The sequence below is a fragment of the Ursus maritimus genome, unplaced genomic scaffold, assembly GCF_017311325.1.
Source record: "Ursus maritimus isolate PB19 unplaced genomic scaffold, ASM1731132v1 scaffold_4, whole genome shotgun sequence".
NCBI classification, from domain to species: domain Eukaryota; kingdom Metazoa; phylum Chordata; class Mammalia; order Carnivora; family Ursidae; genus Ursus; species Ursus maritimus.
Window position 1 is genome coordinate 984,058 of NW_024426552.1, and position 24,241 is coordinate 1,008,298.

At 39.3% G+C, this 24,241-nt stretch overlaps 1 protein-coding gene across 12 annotated transcripts in view; it reads right to left on the minus strand.

Moving 5' to 3' along the window:
- Window positions 1-24,241, minus strand: part of PCBP3 (poly(rC) binding protein 3) — a 273,540-nt gene that overhangs the window by 219,256 nt on the left and 30,043 nt on the right. The window contains exon 2 of one of the 12 annotated variants that reach the window (XM_040621782.1): window positions 12,931-12,967. The exons of the other annotated variants lie outside the window; for them this stretch is intronic. The gene's annotated coding sequence lies outside the window, so the exon portion shown is untranslated. The remainder of the gene's footprint in view (window positions 1-12,930; window positions 12,968-24,241) is intronic. 12 annotated transcript variants of the gene reach the window in all.

The window sequence follows — 24,241 nt, forward strand, 5'->3', positions numbered from 1 at the left end:
GTTTAGCCTAACAAGTGGAAGAACAGAGTTGCCACCAACAGATAAAGAAAAAGCTGAGAAAAGAGTAAGGTAGGGGGAAAGAATGATGATTGAATTGTTTTTCAAATATGAAGTAAGAAATGCCCGTGACAGGCATCGGAGTTAAGATGGCGGAGGAGTAGGAGACACCTTTTTCAGCCGGTCCCCCGAGTCGAGCTGGATAGGTACCAGACCAGCCTAAACAACCACGGAACCAGCCTGAGACGCAGGAAGATGCATCTGGATCTCTACAAATGAACATCTCCAGCGCTGAGTATTGAGGTGCGAAGCGGGGAGCCATGAAACCGTGCACAGATATCGGAAGATAAACGGAAGGGGGAGGAAGCCGCCGCGTTCGGGCGCCGGGAAGCAAGCACCACTTGCACGGGAGAGCGGGCGGGGCTCGCGGACGACACCAGCAAAACAGCAGACTGACACCGTGAGCCGGGTGCGCGCGCCACCAGGCATCTCGTGGAACACCGGAATCCCGGTGCACTCACTGGATCCAGACTGAGACCGGGAGCTTCCGGAGCACGCGCGGGGCGGCTGGCGGCTGGCGGCATTAGAAACACAAAGGACAGAGACGCGGCGGCCCTGGAAGTGAGGGCTGGGACGCCGGGTGTGGGGTGCACATCCCGGGACGCTGCAGGGTTGAGCAGCACCAACAGTAACAGAGTTAAAGTGGCCAGAACATCAGTGGAGAACGGGCCGCAATCCCTCTGTTCTGTGACAGAGGCTGAAATTCAGCCGCTGCTGCTCTGACTCTCAGAAGAGGCACAGCAAACCACCAGGGAAAGCCGCCAGAGAACAAAAGCCTGGAAATACGGCTCAGAGAGTGCCCATCCCCATCCCCCCTCGCAGGGGACACGGAGACTCTACCCAAACAGGGTTGCCTGAGTATCGGTGCAGCAGGCCCCTCCCCCAGAAGGCAGGCTGAAAAATCAAGAAGCCCACAACCCGGGCGCCTGGGTGGCGCAGTCATTGAGTGCCTGTCTTCGGCTTAGGGCGTGATCCCGGCGTTCCAGAAAGGAGTCCCTCATCGGGCTCCTCCACTGGGAGCCTGCTTCTTCCTCTCCCACTCCCCTGCTTCTGTTCCCTCTCTCGCTGGTTGGCTGCCACATAAATAAATAAATAAAATCTTTAAAGAAGAAGCCCACATCCCTAAGATCCCTATAAAACAAGGGGCACGGCCTGGGACCCAGTCAATAATTTGGGCTCTGGACAACCCCGCAACCTCTCCTCATCAGAATGACAAGAAGGAGAAGCCCCCCCCTAGCAAAGAAAAGACAGTGAGTCTGTGGCCTCTGCCACAGAAATAATGGATATGGATGTAATCAAAGTATCAGAAATGGAATTCAGAGTAAGGATGGTCAAAATGATGAGTAGAATTGAAAAAACTATTAACGAAAAGGTTACTGAGAATATAGAATCCCTAAGGACAGAAATGAGAGCGAATCTGACAGAAATTAAAAATTCTATGAGCCAAATGCAGGCAAAACTAGAGGCTCTGACGGCCAGGGTCGCAGAAGCAGAGGAACGGGTTAGTGAATTGGAGGATGGGTTAATAGAGGAAAAAATGAAAATAGAAGATGGTCTTAAAAAAATCCACGCCCACGAATGTAGGTTACGGGAGATTACTGACTCAATGAAACGATCCAATGTTAGAATCATCGGCATCCCCGAGGGGGTGGAGAAAAACAGAGGTCTAGAAGAGATATTTGAACAAATTGTAGCTGAAAACTTCCCTAATCTAGCAAGGGAAACAAACATTCGTGTCCAAGAGGCAGAGAGGACCCCTCCCAAGCTCAACCACGACAAACCTACGCCACGTCACGTCATAGTGCAATTCGCAAATATTAGATGCAAGGATACAGTATTGAAAGCGGCCAGGGCAAAGAAATTTCTCACGTACCAAGGCAAAAGCATCAGAATTACGTCAGACCTGTCTACACAGACCTGGAATGAGAGAAAGGGTTGGGGGAGCATATTTAAAGCTCTTTCAGAGAAAAACATGCAGCCAAGGATCCTTTATCCAGCAAGGCTGTCATTCAGAATTGATGGAGAAATAAAGACATTTCAGAATCGCCAGTCACTAACCAATTTTGTAACCACGAAACCAGCCCTACAGGAGATATTACGGGGGGTTCTATAAAAGTAAAAAGGCCCCAAGAGTGATACAGAACAGAAAGTCACAGCCAATACAAACAAAGACTTTACTGGCAACATGGCAACATTAAAATCATATCTCTCAGTAATCAGTCTTAATGTAAATGGTTTGAACCATCCCATAAAACGCCACAGGGTTGCAGATTGGATAAAAAGAAATGACCCATCCATTTGCTGTCTACAAGAGACTCATTTCGAACCCAAAGATGCATTCAGACTGAGAGTAAGGGGATGGAGTACCATCTTTCACGCAAATGGACCTCAAAAGAAAGCTGGGGTAGCAATTCTCATATCAGATAAATTGGATTTTAAACTACAGACTATAGTTAGAGATGCAGAAGGGCACTATATTATTCTTAAGGGAAGTATTCAACAAGTGGATATGACAATTATAAATATATATGCCCCCAACAGGGGAGCAGCAAGATACACAAGCCAACTCTTAACCAGAATAAAGAGACATATAAATAAAAATACATTAATAGTAGGGGACCTCAACACTCCACTCTCAGAAATAGACAGAACACCCTGGCAAAAACTAAGCAAAGAATCAAAGGCTTTGAATGCCATACTCGACGAGTTGGACCTCATAGATATATATAGAACACTACACCCCAGAACCAAAGAATACTCATTCTATTCTAATGCCCATGGAACATTCTCAAGAATAGACCATGTTCTGGGACACAAAACAGGTCTCAACCGATACCAAAAGATTGAAATTATCCCCTGCATATTCTCAGACCACAACGCTCTGAAATTGGAACTCAACCACAAGGAAAAATTTGGAAGAAACTCAAACACTTGGAGACTAAGAACCATCCTGCTCAGGAATGACTCGATAAACCAGGAAATCAAAAATCAAATTAAACAATTTATGGAGACCAATGAGAATGAAAATACAACAGTCCAAAACCTATGGGATACTGCAAAGGCAGTCCTAAGGGGGAAATACATAGCCATCCAAGCCTCACTCAAAAGAATAGAAAAATCTAAAATGCAGTTTTTATATTCTCACCTCAAGAAGCTGGAACAGCAACAGAGGGACAGGCCTAATCCACGCACGAGGAAGCAGTTGACCAAAATTAGAGCTGAAATCAATCAAGCAGAAACCAGAAGTACAGTAGAGCAGATCAACAGGACTAGAAGCTGGTTCTTTGAGAGAATCAATAAAATTGACAGACCACTGGCAAGACTTATCCAAAAGAAAAGAGAAAGGACCCAGATTATTAAAATTATGAATGAAAAAGGAGAGGTCACGACGAACACCATTGAAATTGGAAGGATTATTAGAAATTTTTATCAACAGCTATATGCCAATAAACTAAGCAATCTGGAAGAGATGGAATCCTTCCTGGAAACCTATAAACTACCAAGATTGAAACCGGAAGAAATTGATTCCTTAAACAGGCCAATTAATTATGAAGAAATTGAGTCAGTGATAAACAACCTTCCAAATAACAAAACTCCAGGCCCGGACGGTTTTCCTGGGGAATTCTACCAAACATTCAAAGAAGAAATAATACCTATTCTCCTAAAGCTATTTCAAAAAATAGAAACAGAAGGAAAGCTACCAAACTCATTCTATGAGGCCAATATTACCTTGATCCCCAAACCAGGCAAAGACCCCCTCAAAAAGGAGAATTACAGACCGATTTCCCTAATGAATATGGACGCCAAAATCCTCAACAAGATACTTGCTAATAGAATCCAACAGTACATTAAAAGGATTATCCATCACGATCAAGTGGGATTCATACCTGGGATGCAAGCGTGGTTCAATATTCGCAAATCAATCAGCGTGATACATCATATCAACAAGAAAAGACTCAGGAACCATATGATCCTCTCAATCGATGCCGAAAAAGCATTTGACAAAATACAGCATCCTTTCCTGATTAAAACCCTTCAGAGTGTAGGAATAGAAGGTACATTTCTCAATCTCATAAAAGCCATCTATGAAAAGCCTACTGCAAATATTATTCTCAATGGGGAAAAGCTGGAAGCCTTTCCCTTAAGATCAGGAACTCGACAAGGATGCCCACTCTCGCCACTATTATTCAACATAGTACTAGAAGTCCTTGCAACAGCAATCAGACGACAAAAAGGGATCAAAGGTATTCAAATTGGCAAAGAAGAAGTCAAAATGTCTCTCTTTGCAGATGACATGATACTCTACATGGAAAACCCAAAAGAAGCCACTCCCAAACTATTAGAAGTTATAGAGCAATTCAGTAACGTGGCGGGATACAAAATCAATGCTCAGAAATCAGTTGCATTTCTATACACGAATAACGAGACCGAAGAAAGAGAAATTAGGGAATCCATCCCATTTACAATAGCACCAAAAACCATACGTTACCTTGGAATTAACTTAACCAGAGACGTAAAGGACCTATATTCTAGAAACTATAAATCACTCTTGAAAGACATTGAGGAAGACATAAAAAGATGGAAAGATATTCCATGCTCATGGATTGGAAGAATTAACATAGTTAAAATGTCCATGCTACCCAGAGCAATCTACACTTTCAATGCTATCCCGATCAAAATACCGAGGACATTTTTCAAAGAACTGGAACAAATAGTCCTTAAATTTGTATGGAAACAGAAAAGGCCCCGAATCTCCAAGGAACTGTTGAAAAGGAAAAACAAAGCTGGGGGCATCACAATGCTGGATTTCGAGCTGTACTACAAAGCTGTGATCACAAAGACAGCATGGTACTGGCACAAAAACAGACACATAGACCAATGGAACAGAATAGAGAGCCCAGAAATGGACCCTCGGCTCTTTGGGCAACTAATATTTGATAAAGCAGGAAAAAACATCCGGTGGGAAAAAGACAGTCTCTTCAATAAATGGTGCTGGGAAAATTGGACAGCTACATGCAAAAGAATGAAACTTGACCACTCTCTCACACCATACACAAAAATAAACTCCAAATGGATGAAAGACCTCGATGTGAGACAGGAATCCATCAAAATTCTAGAGGAGAACATAGGCAACAACCTCTACGACATCGGCCAAAGCAATCTTTTTCATGACACATCCCCAAAGGCAAGAGAAACAAAAGATAAAATGAATTTACGGGACTTCATCAAGATTAAAAGTTTCTGCACAGCCAAGGAAACAGTCAGAAAAACTAAGAGGCAGCCCACGGAATGGGAGAATATATTTGCAAATGACACTACAAATAAAGGACTGGTATCCAAGATCTACAAAGAACTTCTCAAACTCAATACACGAGAAACAAATAAACAAATCAAAAAATGGGCAGAAGATATGAACAGACACTTTTCCAACGAAGACATACAAATGGCTAACAGACACATGAAATAATGTTCAAAATCATTAGCCATCAAGGAAATTCAAATCAAAACCACACTGAGATACCACCTTACGCCAGTTAGAATGGCAAAAATAGACAAGGCAAGAAACAGCAATTGTTGGAGAGGATGTGGAGAAAGGGGATCCCTCCTACATTGTTGGTGGGAATGCAAGTTGGTACAGCCACTCTGGAAAACAGTGTGGAGGTCCCTTAAAAAGTTAAAAATTGAGCTACCCTATGATCCAGCCATTGCACTGCTGGGTGTTTACCCCAAAGATACAGACGTAGTGAAGAGAAGGGCCATATGCACCCCAATGTTCATAGCAGCAATGTCCACAATAGCTAAATCGTGGAAGGAGCCGAGATGCCCTTCAATAGATGACTGGATTAAGAAGTTGTGGTCCATATATACAATGGAATATTACTCAGCTATCAGAAAGAACGAGTTCTCAACATTTGCTGCAACATGGACGGCACTGGAGGAGATAATGCTAAGTGAAATAAGTCAAGCAGAGAAAGACAACTATCATATGATTTCTCTCATCTATGGAACATAAGAACTAGGATAATCGGTAGGGGAAGAAAGGGATAAAGAAAGGGGGGTAATCAGAAGGGGGAATGAAACATGAGAGACTATGGACTATGAGAAACAAACTGAGGGCCTCAGAGGGGAGGGGGTTGGGGGAATGGGATAGGCTGGTGATGGGCAGTAAGGAGGGCACGTATTGCATGGTGCACTGGGTGTTATACACAACTAATGAATCATCGAGCCTTACATCGGAAACCGGGGATGTACTGTATGGTGACTAACATAACATAATAAAAAAATCATTAAAAAAAAAGAAAAAAAAAAGAAATGCCCATGATAGAGCCAAATGTCAGTGTTAGGTAGGCAGATGAATATGAGCCTGGAGTTTCGGGGCTGGGGTTCAGGCTGGAAAGATATACTTAAAATCTAGAGGTGGTATTTAAAGCCATGAAACCAGGTGGGATCACTAAGGGAATGAGGTAGAAAGAGACGAGTAAGCTCTGGGCTCTCCAATGAGGACTGGGATATGGGAAGGAGCCAGCAAAAACATATTGAGAAGAAGCAGTCTGAGAGCTAAGAGAAGTTAGGACAGAAGTGTGTCCTAGAAGCCAAATAAAGAAAAGTGTTTTTAGGAGGAAGGAGGAAAGAGCAAAAACCTGGATTCAAATGCTGCTGACAAGCCAGGTAAGATGAAGACTGCAACTTGACCACTGGATTTGGCAAAGTCAAAGAAGTCTTTGGTGATTCTGACAAAGCTGTTTTTGTGAAATAATAGGGAAAAATCCAGATGCGGTAGGTTCAAGAAAGAACAGGAAGGCATTAGAGACAATAAATGTAGACCTGAGACTTAGGTGAGTCACTCACTTCAACTATAATTGAGGATAATGATGCCTTTTCTTCCCTAAATTAATCTCTACTTTGGATTAGATATAGCAAAATAAGGAGATCTAGAGAATAGGACTTGTAGGGAGAGACATAAACATAATAAGTACATTGGATTTTAAGAGGAGATCATAGACAAATATATAGAATACCACAGTGGAATGGCAAATTCTATACTGGATGGGATATCAGGACATAATTCTCGGGGAGGTGATATTAAGTCTTAAAGAGGACAATCAGGAGAATCAATAAAGCTCTTTACATTAAAGTTTTTTTAAAATAAGGTCCTGCAGAAGTATATGTAACTAAGAGATAAGAATTAATGAAACTTAGGCAGTCCTGATGGTGTCACCTGCAGGGAAAAATGTAAGTTTAACTTATAAGAGAAACAGAGAATCACTGAATTCAGTGAACATACAATGTCCTTTACGCCAAAAGAATATGAGTGGGCAGTACTATAGTTTAATTCTTCATCCTTAATATTTTTAAAGAATCTTACATGAGGTTAAGTACATGTCAAGCTATGAAATAAAAACAAAATTCTATTCCCAACCAAAAAAAATAAACAAATTTAAAAAACCACACCAACATATCTTCCTCCCACTCTACCATTATCAGCTGTTGGCTTAAACATTCTGAGTATTGCAAACCATCATCTTAACATTACAAAGACCAAACGATATACCTTCCTTAAAAATAAAAGGAAGTGACATAAGCCAGTCACAAAAGAAAAATTCTGTATGATTCCATTTATATGAAGTACCTAGAGTAGCCACATTTATAGGGACAGAAAGTAGGATGGTCATTCCCATGTGTTGGGAGTGAGGGGAAAATGGGCAGCTATTATTTAATGCGTATAGAGTTTCTGTTTTGCAAGATAAAAAGAATTCTAGAGATGGATGGTGGTCATAGTTGCACAGCTCTGTGAATACACTTAATATCACTGAACTGTACACTTAAAAATAATTAAGATAGTAAATTTTGTTATGTGTATTTTATGATTTTAAAAATTTTTTTTAATTTTTTTTTTTAAAGGAAAGAGAACTTTGCTTCTCCCCATAATGAATTAACCGGGTAAGACTTACCCTCTGTCTGTGAACAATCAGAAAACTGGAAAAAAAATACATATGAAACAACTAATTTCAGACAACAGTCTGCAAAAAACTGTCAAAAGCCTTATAATTGCCTTGACTTTCTTAGTTAAAGCACTTTCCAGACTGCATGGCAAAGTGGGGAACCCAAGCAGAACATCACAGCATACTGAGTTGGTGAAAGATATCAGAGCTCAGGGAGGCTGAGGCAGTTGGAGATTATGAAGAGGAGATATGCAGAGAGGCTCTGAAGAGAAGAGCCTCTCATAAAAAGAGCTCCAAAAATCTGCATGGGAGTCCCCTTCATCTGTTGCCGAGTCCAAAGCAACACATGAAAGTCAATGAGGTGAGGGAAAACTGACCAGAGAATTATAAGCTAAACAATTCTCATTGCTCAACAAAGCATCGAGAGACATAGTTTGACCAGCCTGAGTTGAGAGCCCCAGCTGAACCACCACAGCAATAAACAGAGACTGCAGAAAGCCTGCAGCTCAATAATGGGGCTAAATTAGCCCTAGAGTAAAAGATACTCTACAGTGAACCCAAAAACCTTAAAATTAAACATTAACAAATATCAAGTCAATCTACAAGTAACCCATTTGCCTGAAAGAACAAAGTACAACACTCTTGTAAAAAATGTCAAAATCCAGACACTAACTGTAATATTTATGACGTCTACCATCCAATTAAAGTTACTAGACCTACAAGGAAACAAAAAAAGCATATAAACTCAAAATGGATGAAAGACCTAAATGTGAGACCGGAATCCATCAAAATCATAGAGGAGAACATAGGCTGTAACCTCTTTGACATTGGCCACAGCAACTTCTTTCATGACACGTCTCCAAAGGCAAGGGAAACAAAAGCAAAAATGAACTTTTGAGACTTCATCAAGATAAAAAGCTGTGCATAGCAAAGGAAACAGTCAACAAAACAAAGAGGCAACCCACAGAATGGGAGAAGATATTTACAAATGACACTACAGATAAAAGGCTGGTATCCAAGATCTATACCCAAACTCAATACCCAAGAAACAAATAATCAAATAAAAAAATGGGCAGAAGATATGAAAAAAAAAAAAGAAGGTATGAACAGACACTTTTCCAATGAAGACATAAGAATGGCTAACAGACACATGAAAAAATGTTCAACATCATTAGCCATCAGGGAAATTCAAACCAAAACCACATTGAGATAACACCTTATACTAGTTAGAATGGCAAAAATTAACAAGGCAAGAAACAACAAATGTTGGAGAGGATGTGGAGAAAGGGGATCCCTCTTACACTGTTGGTGGGAATACAAGTTGGTACAGCCACTTTGGAAAACAGTGGGGAAGTTCCTCAAAAAGTTAAAAATACAGCTACCCTATGACCCAGCAATTGCACTACTGGGTATTTACCCCAAAGATACAGACATAGTGAAAAGAAGGGCCATATGCACCCCAATGTTCATAGCAGCATTGTCCACAATAGCTAAACCGTGGAAGGAGCCGAGATGCCCTTCAACAGATGAATGAATAAAGAAGATGTGGTCCATATATACCATGAAATATTACTCAGCCATCAGAAAGAATGATTACCCAACATTTGCTTCAACATGAATGGAACTGGAGGAGATTATGCTAAGTGAAATAAGTCAAGCAGAGAAAGACAATTATATATGGTTTCACTCATTTGTGGAACATAAGGAATATCAGGGAGATCATTAGGAAAAGGAAGGGAAAAATGAAGGGGGGGTAAACAGAGGGGGAAATGAACCACAAGAGACTATGGACTCCAGGAAACAAACTGAGGGTTTTAGAGGGGAGGGGGGTGAGGGGATGGGCTAGCCCAGTGATGGTATTAAGGAGGGCACGTATTGCATGGAGCACTGGGTGTTATATGCAAACAATGAATCATGGAACACTACATCAAAAACTAATGATGTACTGTATGGTGACTAACATATCATAATAAAAAAGAAAAAAAAGAAAACCCACTTTAAAAATAAAGACACAAATTGGGGTGCCTGGGTGGCTCAGTTGGTTGAGCATCCAACTTTTGATTTCGGCCCAGGTCATAATCTCAGGCTTATGGGATTGAGCTCCACACTGGGTTCTGCACACAGCGTAGAGTCTGCTTGTCCCTCTCCCTCTGCTCTCTCTCTCTAAAATAAGTAAATTTTTTAAATCTTAAAAAACAGATACAGACATAAATCTAGCAGAAGAAAAAGAATGGAAAAAGATATTTTTCCATCACACAAACACTAACCAGAGAGAAAGAAGGACATCTCATAATGATAAAATGTCAATCTATTAAGACACACCGATCCTACATACGGATGCACACAATAATTGACAGAATTAAAAGTAGAAATAAGGCAACACATCTCTCTGTACTATATAAAGCAAGTAGATATGAAATCAATAAGAGAATAGAAGACTTAATACCACCAATCAATTGTCCTAACTAAAACTTTTAGAACACTGCAGCCAATAACTAAAGAATACAAACTAACTTCAAGTGAACAAGAAAAAATTCGAAATAATACAAAGTATATTTTTTTTAAAGATTTTATCTATTTATTTGACAGAGAGAGACAGCCAGCGAGAGAAGGAACACAAGCAAGGGGAGTGGGAGAGGAAGAAGCAGGCTCCCAGCAGAGGAGCCCGATGTGGGGCTCGATCCCAGGACTCTGGAATCACGCCCTGAGCCGAAGGCAGACACTTAAAGACTGAGCCACCCAGGCGCCCCTACAAAGTATATTTTTGACTATAAAAAAATTAAATTAGGAATCAGCAAGAGGATTATCTAGAAAAACTCTAAATATTTGTAAATAAAAGTCCACATTTCTAAAAGACCCAGGAAACAAAGAAGATATTAAAAGGAATTTAAGAAAATATTTTAAACTGACTGAAAATGAACATACAAGGCAGTAAAAATGTGGGATACTCATAAATTTCCAGTGGTAATGTAAAATGATACAGCCAATCTGGAAAACTGTTTGGCACTTCTAATTAAACCTGCAACCATCACATGATTCAGAAGTTGTACTCAGCGGCATTTGTCCCAGAAAATGAAATTTTATGTTCATACACACACACACACACACACACACACAAACCTGTACATGAGTGTTCAAAACAGCTTTACTCTTAATAGCAATACTGGAAATAATCCAAATGCCCTTCAATGAGTAAATGGTTGAACAAAATCTGGTACATCCATACAATGTAATACTACTTAGCAATACAAGGGAATAAATGACTGATGCCTGCAGCAATCTGAAAATACTTCAAGATCATTATATTTGGGTGGGGGTAGGGGGCTAACCCCTAAAGGAGGCATATTATGTGATTCCACTTATATAACATTCTCAAAATAACAAAATGATACAGATGGAGAACAGATTAGTAGTTTCCAAGGGTTAGGGACAAGGGGTGGGATGGAGAATGAGCATGAATACAAAGAGGAAGTACAGGAAGTTTTTGTAGTGAGGAAACAGTTTTGTGTCTTGACTGTGGTAGTGACTACCCAAATCTATACAAGGAATAAAAGTTCATAAAAATGTACACACACATACACACACACACACACACACACACACACACACACACACACAGAGAAATATGCAGTTTAAAAATACGATGACAAAAAATAAATAAATAAATAAATAAAACAAAAAATAAAAATACGATGACAGGGCTCCTGGGTGGCTCAGTTGTTAAGCGTCTGCCTTTGGCTCAGGGCATGATCCCAGGGTCCTGGGATCAAGCCCCACATCAGGCTCCTCCGCTGGGAGCCTCCTTCTTCCTCTCCCACTCCCCCTGCTTGTGTTCCCTCTCTCGCTGGCTGTCTCTCTCTGTCAAATAAATAAATAAAATCTTTATAAAAAATACGATGAAAGTTGAATAATGCCTATGGTCTAGTAACAGTGTATCAATGTCAATATATCAATATTTCAATGTCAATTCCCTGAATTTGATATTGTGCTACAGTTATATATGATGTTGCCACTGGGAGAAAGTGCATGAAGGATACACATGATTCTTTATATTATTTTTGCAACTTCCTATGAGTCTATAATTATTTCAAAATAAAAGTTGAAAAAATACGCAGGATGCAGCTAAACCAGTGTTTAGAGGGAAATATATAGGTCTAAATCCTAATATCAGATGAGAAAAAAATCCAAAATCAACTATCTTAGCTTCTACCTTAATAAGATAGAAAAATAACAGCAAAGTATATCCAAAGTGAGTAGAAGGAAGAAAATAATAAAGTTAAGAATAAAAATCAATAAAAAGAAAAACAGACAAAACAGAAAAGTCAATAAAAGCAAAATCTATATATTTGAAAAAGTCAATATAACTGATTAACTGCTAGCTAGACTGATCAAGAAAAGAGAAAAAACACGTATTACAAATTTCAGTAGTGAAAGAGGAAACATCATTACAGATCTTTCGATAATGAAAAAGATAATTATGCAATATAAGAAGAAATTTTGTCACTGAAATTGATGACTTAGAAAAAAATCAATACCTTACAAAACATGAAATGCTAAAACTGACTCAGGACACAAAAATCTGAAAAGGTTTAAAAAGCTAAATTCTTTTTTGTTTAATGTTTCAAGTTTTCATTCAAACTCTATAGTTAGTTACTAATTAAAAATCTTCTAAGAAAACTTGAAGCCTAGATAAATTCTATCAAAAATTTAAGAAACAAATAACATAATTCAATATAAACTCTCAAAAAATAGAGGAAAAATACCATCCAATACATTTAATGAGATCAGCTTTATCCCATCACAAAACCAGGTAAAGATAACACAAGTAAAGAAAACTGAACAATTTCCTTCTTGATTACAGATATAGAAGTCCTTTTAACAGTATTAGCAAATCAAACTCAGGAAGACAGATGGATACATACATACATACATTTTCAAAAATCCATCAGGACCAAGTAGTGTTCAACCTAGGAATGAAAATTTGTTTTAATATCCAAAAGTCACCAAATGCAATTTAAAATATTAACAGAACAAAGGAAAAATAACCTATGACTATTTCAATAAAGAAAGAAAAAGCATTTGACAAAATTCAACAAATATTCATGATAAAAATATTAAAAATTTAGGAAAGAAGAAAGAGAAGGGCATTTCCTCAAGCTGATAAAGTGATCTATGAAAAACCTACAGTTAACATTATAATTAATGGTGAGTAACTAAACACTTTACCCCTAAGTTAAAGAACAAGGCCAGAAGATCCACTCTCACCACTGCTATTCAATTTTATATTGGAGGTCCTAGACAATAAGGTGGGAAAAAATACATGAAAGGTATACATAGTGGAAATCAGTAAGTAAAACTATCTTTATTTTTTTTTTAAGATTTTATTTATTTATTTTGACAGAGAGAGACAGCCAGCGAGAGAGGGAACACAAGCAGGGGGAGTGGGAGAGGAAGAAGCAGGCTCCCAGCGGAGGAGCCCGATGTGGGACTCGATCCTGGAACGCCAGGATCACGCCCTGAGCCGAAGGCAGCTGCCTAACAACTGCGCTACCCAGGCGCCCCAGTAAAACTATCTTTATTTGCAGATGACAAGATCATAGGGGAAAAGATTGCTAAAACTAATAAGTGACTTTACCTAAATTGTGGATAAAAGTTCAATATACAAGCAAAAAAAAAAAAAAAGAACAAAAACAAAACAAAACAAAAAAACTATACATTAGCTAACAATTGGAAATGAAAATCTCTTGGGGCACCAGGGTGTCTCAGGTGGCTAAAGTGACCTGCTCTTGATTTCACCTCAGGTCATGACCTCAGGGTCATGAAATCAAGCCCTGCATTGGCTCCACACTCAGCAGGGAGTTCGCTTGAGATTCTCTTTCTCCCTCTCCCACTGCCCCTCCCCCTGCTAACGTTCTCTCTCTCTCTCTCTCTCCAATAAATTATAAATAAATATTTAAAACAAACAAAAAAAGAAATGAAAATCTCCTAAAACTAACATTTATAATAGCATCCAAAACCATGAAACATTTGAGGAGATAAATTTAAGAAAATATGTGCAAGATTTGTATACTGGAAGAAAACTTCAAGATATTGCCAAAAGAAATTAAAAACTTAATAAAAGGAGAGATTATGGGGCACCTGGGTGGCACAGTTGGTTAAGCCTCCGACTCTTGGTTTTGGCTGAGGTCGTGGTCTCAGGGTCATGAGATCAGCCCCGCCTCCAGCTCCATGCTCAGCACAGAGTCTGCTTGAGTTTCTCTCTCCCTCTACCTCTCCCCCATACTCCTCCCTCTCTCTCTCTCTCAAATAAATAAATCTTAAAAAAAAATAAAAACAAATAAAAGGAGAGATTATAATTTGAATTGGTTGGCGCATTCACTATTGTTTAGGTGTCAATTCTCCTTGAATTGATACATAGGTGCGAAGTAATCTCAATCAATATCCTAGCAAAATTTTTAGAAGTTGAGAGCCTGATTCTAGAATAAAAAAAATTTAATGCAAAAACCTAGGATAGTCACAACTATTTGGAAAAAGAACAAAGTTGGAGGACTTAATTTACCTGGTTTCAGTGGCTAACTGAACATAATTTAAAAAAAAAAAGTAAGGTTCAAAAAATGTCTAAATGAACATAGCTTTAAAGAGAGCGTCAAATTAATAAAATCAGAATTTTTAAAAAGAAAAAAATATATACCTGATTTCAAATATCCAGTAATCAGTACAGTGTGATATTATCAACATAAGAATAGGCTTATAGATGGAAGAGAATAGGGTCTAAAAATAGTCCCAAGCATGTATGATCAACTGATTTTGATAAAGTTGCCAAAGCATTTCAACAGGGAAAGGAAAGAATTTCCAACAAACTATTTCAGAAGAACCGGGTATTCACATGAAGAAAAAGAAAATGAATCTGGATTCTTAACACCATACACAACAATTAACTGAAATGTAAAAGCTAAATCCATAAAACTTCTAGACTAAAACAAAGGAGAAAATCTTTCTGACCTTGGGGTAGACTAGGATTTCTTTGATACATTTAAAAAAAAAAAGCAATATACCAATCAAAGCAGGAAAATGGTCATTTATATTCCATCAAAACTTTAAAATTCTCCTATCTGAAAGACACTTGTTACAAAATGAAAAGGCAAGTAATAGAAAAAAAAATATTTCTCAAATACATGTCTGAAAAAAAGACTAGTATTCAGAATATACAAAGAACTTTTGTACTCAATACAGAAACAACAGCCCAATTTTAAAAAATAGCAAAATATTTCAACAGACACATCACAGAAGACATACAACCAGCTAAAGGAGCATATGAAAAAGAGGCTTGCCATCATTAGTCCTCAGGAAAATAAAAACTAAAATCACAATGAAATATAATATACATCTAATAAAATGGCTAAAATAAAATGAAAATAACCAACGTAGATACAAATGGCAGTAAACTGGAACTCTCATATATGCCTAGAGGGAGTGTAAAAATCATTCAAGAACGTTAGAAAACAGTTTGGCAGATCCTTATAAAACCACTTAATATAGTACTGACCATACTACCTAGCCTCCCTATTTACCAAAGAGAAATGAAAACATATTCCCACACAAAAGACATGTACACAAGTGTTCACAGCAGCTTTATTGATAATAGTCAAAACTAGAAACAATCCAAATGTCTATCAAGAGGCAAGTAAACCAATATACCATACAACCGAATACCAGTTAGCAATAAAAAGGAACAAAACACATCCAGCACAACATGGATTAAGCTCAAAAACAGAGATGTTCAAAGAAAGAAGCCAAACACAAAAAAGAAGCCAGTACACACTGCACAATTACATGAACCTTTGGGGATGATGTTCTATATCTTGACTGTGGTGGTGGTTACATTGCAGTATACAAATGTCAAAATTCATTAAACTGTACACTTAAAATAGATGCATTTGATTTATCAAAGTGGGGGAGGGGAATTCTGCCTTCAAGTAGAATGTTGTAGGTCAGAGCAGGGGAACACTATCAATGGAACAAGCAGATTATTTTTTAAATGATAAACTGCAACAACTATTATTTCTAAAACCATCAGAACAATGAAGATTATATGAATTAAAATTCTACACAAGGAAGAGTCCTTCTAGATAAGCTAAAAATAAGCAACTAATTCTGAACATTGGCTAAGAATCGGGCTTGGTCTAAGCTAAGGGATTCTATGGGAGGAAAGGAAACCAGCAGAACTTCTTTGCAGTCACGGGGGCTTCAACAGACTCGAAACTAAGGGTCCCAAAAGACAAGGCTTGTTCCCCCCACCAAACAACTGCTGAGTTCTGGGACTGTGAAAAAGGTGAGGGGACTCGGCAGCAAGATGGACTGACATCTCTTCCCATGTTTCCAGGTGTTAGAGGACAGAGTCACATGAAAGGAAAAGGGCCTTCAACAGTCCCCAGTCCATCTACCCCTCAAGTCTTGCCAGATTTTACACCACTCAGTTTATGGCAGAGCTCAAAATCTTTAGTTGGTTGAACTTTCAGGACTGAAAAGATAGGGACTTGTATCTAAATCTAGAATCCAGGAAGGCCACTCTCAAGTTCAGGGACAAACTACAGATTTCTAAACAATGGCCTTTGATTCTACCTCAAAGGAGCTTAAAACAAAAAAAGAGCAAAGTAAACTCAAAGTAAGTTGAAGGAAAGAAATAATAAAGAGTAGAAATCAACAAAATTTAAAACAGACTTGGAGAAAATAAACTAAACTGAAAGTTGGTTCTTTGAAAACATCAACAAAATATATAAATGTATAATAAACTCATGGCTAGAATGATCAAGATAAAAAAATAAAGAGAACATAAATCATCAATATCAAGAATGAAAGAATTATCTCTACAGGTCCTATAGACAATAAACGAATAATAAAAGAATATCCTAAACAACTTTAGCCAACAAATTCAACTTGGAAAGATTGGTAAAATTCCTTGAAAGACAACGATGAAAGTTCATTCAAGAAGAAACAGAGAGCCTACATGGGCTCAGATCTATTATATAAAGTCAATTCCTAGTTAAAAACACTAAGCTCAGAGGGCTACACAGGTGAATTCTTCCAAACATTCAAGAAACAAATAATACTGATTCTACACAAACTCTTCCAGAAAACAGAAGACAGAGCACTGAACTCACTTTATGAGATAATATTTTCTTGATACCAAAACCAAATGAAGACATTACGAGAAAACAAACCTACAGACCAATACTCCTCGTGTAACTAGACACTAAAATCCTTAAAACATTCTCAAAGCAAACCCAGAAATATTTCAAAAAGATAAAACATCGCAACTAAATGAGGTTTATTCCAAGAACGCAAGGTTGGTTTAACATTCAAGATCATTCAATGAAATTTACCACATAAACGTAGTTCCCAAACTGGCCCCTGTATATAGATACCCAGAAGAGAAGGGGGCAAAGGATGAGGCCAACCACTCCAAATTGGTAGGTGGCAGGTATAAGAAGCAAGGGAGCTTCCTTATGAGGCCTGTCTTGGGCAGCCATAGGACAGGTAGATCTCCACGCCCGCCCGCCAGTTAAAAGTGTATATAGAGGCCTTAGCTGGATTCAGTCATATACTTGATCCAGATGGACTCAACAAGGCTATGTCCTTGGAACAGCACCCACAATGGGAACAAAGAGGCAGAGCACACATTCCAAGGACAGGGGAGGGAGTGAGGAGCGTCCGATGGATTGCCCAAGTGAAGTTCAAGGGTCAACACATGGACATGTCCTCTTGATTATCTCCTCCAACATAACAGAATAAAGAATAAAAACCAAATGATTATCTCAATAGATGCACACAAAAAAACACTGGACAAAATTCAGCAACCACTGATGATAAGAATTCTCAGATAGGAACAGATGAATTTTCTCAACCTGATAAAGGGCACTTACAAAAAACCAACAGCCAGCTTCATACTTGAAGGTGAAATATGGAATACTTTCCTCCTAAGAAAGACTAGCATATAGGCAAGGCCGTCCACTCTTACCATGGCTGTTCAACACTGTGCTAATACCCACAACATTGATGAATCTCAAAACTATCACACTGAGTGAAAGAAGCCGGAGAGAAAAAGAGTACACAGTACATGATTACATAATGCAAAACATAAACCATTCTAAAATGACAAAAAGTATATCTGTGTTTTCCTGGGACCTAGACACAGAGCAAGGCATGGACTGTAAAGGAACACAAGGAATCTTTTGGGGGTGATGAAAATGCTGTCTCACATTTGTTGTCCACAACTGTCAAAACTCACCAGTTACACACTTTAAATGGATGTAGTTTATTTTATGTAAATCATTCTTCAGTAAACTTGGTAAGAAAAAATGATTAATATGTTTTATTTTTTTTTTAAGATTTTATTTATTTATTTGACAGAGATAGAGACAGCCAGCGAGAGAGGGAACACAAGCAGGGGGAGTGGGAGAGGAAGAAGCAGGCTCATAGCGGAAGAGCCTGATGTGGGGCTCGATCCCATAATGCCGGGATCACGCCCTGAGCCGAAGGCAGACGCTTAACTGCTGCGCCACCCAGGCGCCCCTGATTAATATGTTTTAAAACAGGAAGTGGTGAACAAATGGATGAAAAGATAATTTCAACAGTCTTGGAATCTACAGAAAAGTACAAATAAAATGGACATTCTATAATTGAAGAACACAGTATCTGCAATTAAGAACTTATTTGATGTCTTAAAAGTAAAGCAGCAAGAACTGAAGACCCAATTAGGGAAACTCAGACCCAAAAGAAGATATTCAAACTGTCAGAAACATGGATCTGAAACTGAGGTTCAGGCAGAAAAAAATATAAAAAAGAATGAAAACCACTGTACAGAGCATAAAAGATATGTAGGACGGATGAGAAAGCATCACGAATGTGTAATAAGAAAGATGGGGTAAAAAACAGGGCAGTAGCAGCATTTGAATGAATAACGTCTGAGAATTTTCCAAACCTGATTAAAGACTCTACACAAGTCAAAAAGTTCCACGAACCCCAAACAGGATAAATATAAAACCCAAGCACATACACACATATGTAGGCACATGCACAGGCGCAAAGAGAAAATCTTTAAAATTCGGCAAAGAATAAAGCACATTACTTTTTATACGAACAACAATAAAACAAAAGGCTAATTTCTCAACAAGCACTATAAAAGCCAGAAGACATAAAAAACATAGTGAAAATGCTGACATATTTAGAATGTCAAAACAACAACAACCATCAACCTACAATCTATACCCAGCAAAGATATTTTTCAAAAATAAAGGCACAAAAATAATGTGTTCTCAGACAAAGGTCAAGAGAATTTGCTGTGAATAGATCTGCACTATAGGAGTACTTTCATGAAGTTCTCTGGGCTAAAAGAAAATATTCCCAAATACAAGCACAGAACTACAGGAAAGAATGAAGAACACCATAAAGAATAAATATATGAACAAATACTTTAAAATATTGACTACTTAAAACAGAAATGATACCATGTTGGATCTATAACACACACAGAAGAAAAAATATATGACCAGATCAGAGTAGTCTATAACAAGTCATGATGGAATTGAAATCTCCTGAGTAACTACTAAAAAGATAACACTAGAATGAATAAATAAGAATCTGAGATAAAAACAATAGAATAAAAAATACCTGATTAAGTCAAATAAAGGGAAGAAACAGGAAATAAAAGAACAAAGAATATGCGGGACAAAAAGATAACAAACAGCAAGATGGTAGAATTAAGCCCAACATTTCAAAACTACTATAAATAAATTAAAAAAAAAAAACAATCACAAATGGGCAAGAGACCTGAGCAGGCACTTCAGAGAAGACCTCCGAATGGACAATAACATAAAAGAAGTGCTCAACATTATCAACTGCGATACTGTGATTTATAAAAAGATATATCTATAACAATATAGATATCCTAGGTCTTCATGGCAATCCTGGTGCAAAGATCCTAAAATTCTAAATTTTCTGAAATGATGAAAGGATCAAGGTACCTTTTGTTCTGTTAATGAGGGGACTTTTGAAAAACCCCTACATCACCTAAGGAAAGGGCTGGTCACCAGGGGAACCAATTATGTGATTAGAGAGTGGGATGTTTCAATCCCACTCCCAGATCTCCTAGGAGGAAAGAGGGCCTGGAGGTTGAGTTCAATCACCAACGGCCAATGATTTAATCAACTGTGCCTAGGTAATAAAGCCTACATCAAAACCCAAAGGACAGATGTCAGAGAGCTTCCAGGTTAGTAAACATCTGAAGATGTAGTGAGAGTGGTATGCCCAGAAAGCATGCAAGCTTTGAGCCCCTTCCAACATACCCTGTCCTATGCATCTCTTCTATCTGTCTGTTCATCTAAATCCTATTTAATAGCTTTTATGATAAACTGGTACATGTAAGTAAATGTTTCTCTGAGTTCTATGAGCCATTCTAGCACACTAATTGAACCTAAGGTGTGGGGGGGGGGGATCCTCCAATTTATAGCCCATCAGAAGCACAAGTAATAACCTGGACTTTTGATTGGCATCTAAAGTGATGGGGGGCACTGGGCAGTCTTAACCTAGTTAAGGACTGAGCCCTTAACCTATGGGATATGATGGTATCCCCAGGTAGATGGTGTCAGGATTGAATTGAATTGTAAGACACCCAGCTGCTGTCAGAGAATTCCTTGGTGGTATGAGAAAAAAACCTATGTTATCAGTGATCAGGAAAATGCAGATAAAAACCACAATGAGATGCCACCACACAACCTGCAGAAAAGTGTGAAAAAGACAGAAACCAGCAAGTGCTGGCAAGGATGTAGAGAAATTGAATTCACACTCATCGTTGGTTAGATATGAACTGGTTCAACTACTTTGAAAAACTGTCTGGCATTTATCTACTAAAAATAAATATACCTGTGATGCAACAGGTCCACTTCTGGGTAAATATGTAAGAGAAATGTGTGAGACATCGGCCAGAAGACTACAAGGATAGTCAGAGAAGCATTAGTCTTTTTTTTAAGTTTCAATTTTAATTCCAGTTAGTTTAACATACAGTGTTACATTAGTTTCAGGTGTACAGAGAAACTTTATTCTTAATAGCCCCAAACTGGAAACATTCCAAATACCCATCAGTGGTAGAACAGCTGAACAAACAGACACGTGTGATATATACGTGCACTGGAATACTACACAGCCGTTATATAAAAAGTCCTCTACACATCTTTTTAAAATTCTGCTCCAGCACAGATTTATTGAGAATACTCAACTGATTTTTTTTTTTACTTTTTCCTTTTAAACACTTTTTAAAACTCACAATCGGCTTGTTTCCGTACTTACAGTGTCTTATTAGTGAGACAGAGACAGAAGATGTAGCCACAGCCCATTTATTCATCAGATGTGTACTACAAACTTCTGCAAATTACATACAGAGGGTGTTTCCTCTGTTCTGTGGCAACAGAAGAGGAGGAGGCTGGACATCACCCAGCTCAGATGTCTTGGTCGCTGTGTACCAGGCACCAGGGACCTGCCTTCCCCACACACTGCTCCCCAGGAATCTTAGCATGTCATTTCGTCTGGACCTCACAAGGTAATCCCTAGAGATGTGGAAGACAACTTTTTTCTATTGCACTCATTAGAAAACAGAAGTCTCACAGGTGGAATATAAGAAACAGTACAGAGGATCACAGGGGAAGGGAGAGAAAACTGAATGGGAAGTCATCAGAGAGGGAGACAAACCATGAGAGACTCTTAACTCTAGGAAACAAAGGAGGGTTGCTGGAGGGGAGGAGGGTGAGGGGATGGGGAAAGTGGGTGATAGGCACGAAGTAGGGCAGGGGATGTGGTGAGCGCTGGGTGTTATATGCAACTGATGAATCACTGAACTCTGTGTCTGAAACTAATGATGTAATGATGTACTATATGTTAGCTAATTGAATTTAAATTAAAAAAAAAGAAAAGAAAATAGAAGTCTAGACAACAAAAGGATAGTACCTATCACTTACTGCACACCTATTGTGTGCCAGCTGGAAAGGGTGCTTTAGGGCAACAGGCTTGAACACTGGAACTATGAGTAATGTAGAAAAGCCCACAGTGACTCCAACCCCCTGGCTAAATACAAACAGGCCCATCAGGTGACCCACCTCAAAATATCCATAGGCCCTAACTAACCAATGGGCCACTTACAACCAGGCAGAGTTACCAAAAAAGGGAAAATTCCCTGCGGTCCCATACCTCCTCACCTTCCCCCTTTAAATACAGCCCCCACCCACTGCCTCTTGGCAGACAGTCAGCTTTGGTGTCCTGCCCACTGCTGCCTTGCAGTGTATTCAATAAACTTCTATCTCCTTTGTTCTGCCTCAGGTCAATTCTTTCACTGCCCGTGGGGCTGACTTCCACCTGATTGGGTCACCCCACATTTGCAGGAACCCTGTCTGATCAGGAAAGACACCACACCAGCCCCATCCTATGGTCTCCAAGATCAAGCTGAAATTGCCATCCTCTGGAAGGCCTTCTTTCATCCCTCTCTTCCCACCACTCCGAAGCCCCACAACCTTCCTTTGCTTTTCTGATAATGTGTAACAGACACTTCATGGTACTGAGGAGATATGTGTTTGTAAATTGTTCACCCCCACAACAGATTACTTGCTCCTTGGGGGTGGGGGCCATTTCTCACCCATATTTATATCCTCAGCAGCCACCAGCATACAGCTTTTCAATAAACTATTTGCTGGGTTGAATTCCTAGCATCACATCTCAGAACCTCACCTGGGAAAGCTTTCTGAAGGACAAAGGTTCAGGGCTCGCTTGATGAAAGCAAGGGCCAGCATGTGACACAGGAAAAGAAAGCACAATCTTTGTAAGGACTCCGGTCTGCTACAGTGAAAGTATCAATTCCAATGAAGCTCTTGGCCGGGAATGTGGGAGCCAAAAGGCTGATTAGCTCATTGCTGAAATGCTGGCAAGCATGCTGGTTCTTGGCCCGGCCCCAAAAGAATGTGATGTGAACATTACACGCCATTAAGCTGACTCAGAGAACAAATGACTAAGTTTCCGATAATCAAGGAGAAGATTCTGGCTTGGCCATTTTTCATTCTGATGCAACCTGAGTTTAATGCGTCGTGAGGAATGATTCTGGCCCAACCCAAAGGAAGTATCTCTGATGTGGTGTGTGTGTTTTCAGCCAGTCTTGCCTCATGGCTGGGGCGGGGTGAGGAGCATTTTACTCCCTTTCTAATGTTCTACCAGCCATTCAGAATCCTCTGTGAGCAATCTTCTTCAATATCAGGCTATAAAATAGGTGATTCTGTTTATAGGAGCTGTGCTATTTAAAGACCAGCTGGCTCATTAATGTCACCTGCCACAGCCCTGAGCTTTATGTAGCAACCCAAATATGGCCCACAAACGGAGGAAAATCTTCATACACCAAGGAAATGAAAGACATTAGAGGGTAGGGATCACCTAACCACACTTTTGAGGGCATCGGAAAATAAGTCCCCAGGCACGAGAGACCAGGGCTCTCCCAAATGACCCAAAGGCTCACAATTCCACGTCACTGTCCGCAAGTGCATTATTCCTTCATCCTAGAGATTCTGTGTGTGGTGGGATGGGAGGGTGGTTGATGATGGCATTGAGACAGTAAGCCGAAATTCAGTATGCCCTCCCTCCACTCCACCCCAGCAGAGATCTCAATTATACACCCCTCCTCCTATTGGTCTCTAACAACAACCTCATCAACACCCAGTTTCCAGAAAGAGACACAGGCATTCAAAGAGTCCAAAGGCACACACAGCTTGCCATAGTGGGGACAAGAAGCCAGGTCTCTGATTTCATTTCTACCCCCCAAGGAACGGGGAGACAGGATCCACTCACAATGACAGTGTGGCCCTGCAGGCACTTTTGCTCTGAGACAAGACATCTAAACCAGATGATCTGGAAGGAGCAGTAATCACTAACATGCTATGGTCAACAAGGCCCCAAGGCTCTGCAGATTCCTGTCTTTAGAAAGATTCAATCATATTTAACATATTCTAGGTAATAAATCAGAAACTTAATCTTACGGTTTAAATTTTTTTCTGATGATGGTCTAGAAACTGAAAGGGATATGCAGTTAATCAGAATTCCCTACTCCCCACTTCCCATTTGAAGCAGTTTACTGTTCTTTCCATAAAGAGCACTGGAAGCAGCCCGAGTTCCCACCCAGGGAGAGGTGCTGAGACAGAACAGGGAAGAGCACA